This window comes from Rhincodon typus, chromosome 10 (assembly GCF_021869965.1).
Source record: "Rhincodon typus isolate 14 chromosome 10, sRhiTyp1.1, whole genome shotgun sequence".
Lineage (NCBI taxonomy): Eukaryota > Metazoa > Chordata > Chondrichthyes > Orectolobiformes > Rhincodontidae > Rhincodon > Rhincodon typus.
The window spans coordinates 65,593,593-65,599,311 of record NC_063341.1 but is presented as its reverse complement, the minus strand read 5'-3'; positions in this window follow the sequence as shown (position 1 = coordinate 65,599,311).

The window sequence follows — 5,719 nt, the reverse complement described above, 5'->3', positions numbered from 1 at the left end:
ATGCAATCTTATGACCTGAAACTTGGCTGTAAATCATCAGTATCTAGAAAATAAAGTGCTACAGATCATAAATCCTCTTCTTCATCATGTTAACAGTGTGGATGCCCTTCCTTAGTATCTGAGGAAATTTGATGTTCCGTATAAAATTTATTCAAAATAACGAGGATGGAGAGGGGCAAAGCTTGCAAGGTGTGGGCCAAATTGGATAGTTCTACCAAAGGACATGCATATCCATGGTAAGTTGAAAGGCTGCTTCCTGTATTGGATCATTCAATCTTTTTATTGCACTGGATAGTATGTATGATTAATCTGTCCTATGCAATGTCAGAACACATCCTTCATAACAAGGTAAACAATTTGGTTCACAAGTAAGTTAGTTAAATAATATAGCAAGGGTGTTGAACAGACCAGTGGGTGACTAATCAATTAAGGCATTTAACTAAATCCTCTTGAATTTTCTCAATGAATTTCAGAGGAATAACTTTGTAGGCACACCCCTATCTGCATCAGTGGAGCTGAGGTAGAGATGGTCAAGAGCGTCAATATGTTCTGGACTGCCTATGTTGATGCAACAGTCAAGAAGGCATAACAGTGCCTCTTCTTCCTCAAGAGGCTAAGGAAATTCAGCATGACCATAAGGACACTCACCGACTTTTACAGATGCACCATAGAAAACATTCTATCTGGATACATCACGGCTTGGTACGGCAACTACTTAACCCAGGACGATAAGGAACTACAAAGTGTTGTGACCATGGCCCAGTCCATAATGCATGCCGACCTTCCATCCATTGTCTTCATCTATACATCTCACTGCCCTAGAAAGGCAGCCAACATCTTCAATGACCCCTCCCACCCCGGTTATAACCTCTTACAGTCTTTTCTGTCAGGCAGAAGATGCCAAAGCTTAAACACACATACCAACAAGTTCAAGAACAGCTTCTTCCTTGCTGTTATAGACTTCTGAATGGGCCTCTGAAATTTCAAATCTAATGTCGATTTTGCTTTTTTTTTTGCATCTTCTTTGCAGCCATAACTTTGTATTCCTCGCTCTGTTCTATCACCCTATGATTTTTGTATGATATGATCTGCCTGTACTGCACGTGAAACAAAACTTTTTGCTGCAACTAGATACGTGTGACAATAATAAATCAAATAAAGAGCTAATTGTTTTATTCCTCAACAAAAATAGAATTGTTTTTGAACAATGGGTAAATGAGAGCTTGTTTAACTTAATTTATCTATCCTCTACTACAATTCCAATTTATCTGAGTCATAATTAGCATCTGTATACCATTTATATTTTCATTCCACTTATCTAATGGAGGTTTTTTTAAAATATTTAATTTACAATCCCCTATGAAAGGATTTTGCAAGACAGTGCAATTTAAAAATAATCCAACAATGTAATCAGACATAGTCCAGATAATTCCATTAGGGGGTTAACCATGCAAATAGTCAACAGGAAATATTCTTGTTATCAAGCTTGCAACCAAAGCATTAACATCACAGGTGGTGTGGCAACAAATGAAACATTTTATCACTTTCTCAAAAAGTTGACTGCTGTTTCCCACCAAACTCACTCACCCTGTCATTGTCCTCATTTTTACTCTTTCAGGTCAAAGGAATAAAACTCACTTTTACCTGGCCCACAACTGGTCTAGTCGTCAACTACCAGATTTTGCTCAACTATTTTAAATATTAACATAAAGACCGTCTTTGAAGCGGTCATCACACAACTTCCTCCCACCCTAACCTTGTTCCAATTTCCCACCTACTCAAACCCAGAGTCCTAGTATTTTTCTGGGATCTAGCTCATCTCTCTCTCTTTTCTCTCTCTTTCCTCTCTCTTTCTCTCTCTCTTTTCTCTTTCTCTGTCTCTCTCTCTCTTTCTCTCTCTTGCAAATCATTTTGTCCATGAGTCCCATGCAGAATTTCCAATTTCAAGAATAGAAATTGAGAGAGGGAGATAGAAAGAAGAAAAAATCCAAGAATGCAAGAATGACACTTTCAATTGAGAGCCCAAGCTGAAAAGGGAGAATGAAAGCAGCTGCTAGTGAGGGATCTACAGCCCAGAGAGGATGGAAGAGCTGGAGAAACTCAACCTTTCATAAACGATAATTTTTTTTTAAAGAAAGGAAGAAATAGTGACCGAAATGGCTACAGTGAACTCCTGACCATAGATTGAGGCAAGTTTCATGACAGCCATACAGAATGAACAAAACCACCTGCGCTAAAGACATCGAAATCAGATCACTAAGACAGTATCAAGTAATGTGTATCTCCAGTTTTAATTCATACTTGTATGATTTCACATATTGAGTGGTGAAAGTCTCACTTACCCCTTAAACAGCTTAGAAGGACAATGAAGCTAGACTTAGCAATATATACTGAACTATATTTCAACAACTGCTTTTGAACAACAAAGCAGCGAGGAAGAATGGGTGCTAACAACAAAAACTGAAAGACTTTTTCCCTATCTCTGTCATCATCTTCAGAGACAGCACATGGTTTTAAAAAAGCAAACTGAATCAACCAGTCACCAAAAACTCAAGGATAACTAAAAGTTTTGCCATTGGCTAGGGTACTAGTAAACAATTACAGATTTCAGGTTAAAAATATAACACCTCGAAGTCTCCAAGCACTTTTATCGGTGTAATATTTATTCTTCCAGCATATACCAGACAGATTCCCTTTTAAACTTTATTACTTGTCTTGGTGTCTAAGGTTGATGTCACAGTTTTAATATTTTTGTCAAGGTTAGTTAGTAAGAAATTTTTTCTTTCTTTCACTCAAGAAAACCTTGTAGTTAGTTCCTTTATTTAGATTAGTTGATTACATCTTTGATTGAGATGTGATTTTGCTGCATGCTGAAAAGAAGTAAAATGTTTGTTGTGACCATCCAACAGATGGTTAAAAAGCAGAATCTCCTCTTCACTTGTTTGGAGCAAGAGTCATGGAATCATTATAGCATAGAATGAGTTTGTCATTTTCAGTTTTTCCATTGAGTCTTTGCAAGATCTCTATAGAGCAATTGAATTGGTCCCATTTCCCCATTACATCCCCATGGCCCTACAAGTTCCAGAACGCTGGAACTACCTATCATCATACTATTGCAGAGGTTCAAGACTAACCATCATATAAAGTTCATTATAGATGGCTAAGCATCGCCTTCTCAAGGGCAATTTGGGTTGGGTATGTGGTAAGCAATAGGTGCAGAGCTTTTGGATCATGGAACCTGTTTCCCCAGTCATGAAGACCATAGCTAACACGTGCTAGCCTTGCCAACAGTGTCCTATGTAAGAATAAACAAAAATATTTGCTATGTGAAAAGGTTTCTTCCATGCACCTCTTACCCTGAAACCTTAAATCTGGTACCATTAGCCAACAGGTACAACATAGTTTCAGTTAGCATATTAATTCATGTTGCCATTACATTATTTCCATAGCACCTTCAATCCAGAAACTGTAGAGGTATCAAAGACATATCAAAAATTTCTTGTTATTACATTAGAATATAATTATTGCATTAATTATAATCTACATATCTCAAATTTTGATAAACTCATAGTATTTCCATGGTTTTGTTTCCCAACAAGGTTTTGAGGATTAAGAGCGTTATATTTGAACATGTATTCAAACTTTATTAACATAAGCCTCAAACAATCGTATATTAATTTATACACGAGACTAATTGAACTAATTGACTTGCCTTTCAGCTTATCATGAATCACTGTATTTGTTCAGCATGTGAATTTCAGCAATACCACCAACTGTTTCCAAGGTTGTCAGTTTGAAAAAGCTACTGATTGTAATATAAAACCATTTTGTCATGTTCAGTAGGTCACTGGATTCTCTTTAAATATTGTACTGTTGAACTCTGACAGTTTCACTTTACTATTACATTATTAAACTAACCGAAAACATTTATTTGAACTTTCTGAACCCAGTTTTCCTTATATGCCTTTACGAATAACCATACTCAAGTTTTATCTTTTTAAGATGGCTATGAACTTTATAGATCTCTGATGGTTTCCATAACACATTTCAAAATTAGTTAACACTTAATGCTTAATGTGGTACTGATTTGTTGGTATTGTGTTAACCATATTGGCAGCGAACTACACTTAACTGATAAAGAAATTTAGAAAACACTTGCTCATCCCATCATGTGAAAAGAACAAAATATATAGTATGGGGTTATTCGCGTATTGAAAAGCCTTTTTTCCTGTTTCAAAAATTAAAAGCCTAACAATTTACAAAACATTTAGGACTAATGAAAAATGACACAACATAAACAACTTGCAGATGCTTTAGAAGTAGTGCTTTAAACTTCAAAAGAAATAAAACATAAATATAAGTAACTGCACAATACCTGAAAAAAAATCCCACTAGGTTCATGTGAGAAAAAGGACTCACCAAAGTGTTTGTAAAGGTGTACTAAGTAAAAGGAAAATGCAAAGCTAAATGGTTATGTTAATTGTAATACACACATCATGTCACGCACACAAATAACTTCTATGGGCTAGGTCAGTTATCCTATTAACAGCAGTTCTTTGTGTGGAACAGATGGTGGATCTCAGGAACAGAAACAACTATTTCTAGATTAGTAAAGAATAAATGAATCATTCAGAAGGAAAAATCTTAAAAGGCAATGACAGCAGTTAATGTGGTGTACAGAAAAAATTACTTGTGTCATATTAATCATATATTCCATGCATTGGACAATATGTATGTGCTCTGTAAACAAGGACACATTATTATGGCAAAGATAAAGTTGTCATAGCCCAAGCGGACTGCTGTCTCATTAGAAAGAGACAACTAGTGGTGGTTTATCCTGAAGGTCACCACACCTTAGGTGAGGTTGAGAAGGAGAGTCCTTCACATTAACCACAGCCAGTGTGGGAATTGAACCCCTGCTGTTGGCATGCTCTCTGCACTACTAAACCTGTCATCCAGCAAACATCCCTCAAGGTAAAGATGCCATAGTGCTAGAGGATCATAGGACTCCTCTTGCTGATGTAGTATCCAAATCGGTACGATCACTTCTTCTCAAAAATATTGCTACTGCTGTTGGAAAGCAGTAAGAAAATCCCAGTGGTTTACCAAGACACAACCAAAAAGCATAACTCATCTAGGCTCTGAGCAACACCTTGATTCATGCACCAATACAGATAATGTAGTGGTTAACCATAATTGGGTTGTGAGGAATGTACAGGATGGTGAAGAAGTGGAAAAAGTGAGATTGACGAGGGGCCAATTAGCAATAGCTAGAGTTACTGCATGCTGTTTGCTATTTCAATAACAGCATGTATTTATATTTTCCTTTTAACAAAGTAAAGTGTTCCAAGGCACTTCACAGAACCTTTACCAAGCATGTTTTGACTAAAAGCATGGATGAAGATGTTAGGACAAGTGGCCAAACATCCAGTTAAAGAGATAGGTTTTACGGAGTTCCTTACAAAGAGATGGAAGTAGGCAAGCTTGATGATAGAGAGGCCATGCAGTTTGAAGCTTGTCTTGGGGCGAACTGAGACATCAATGTGCAAACACCTGGTTCAGTCTATCTTGATCCATTTAATTCCATGACCAACATGATTTACTTCAAAAACATCAATACATTTAATTGTCAATGTGTAATATCTCAAAACACATACAGGAGTATTCATGAAAGAATGTTGGACCTTCCCCTTTCTTTTCTCTTCTTCATCGGTGACTT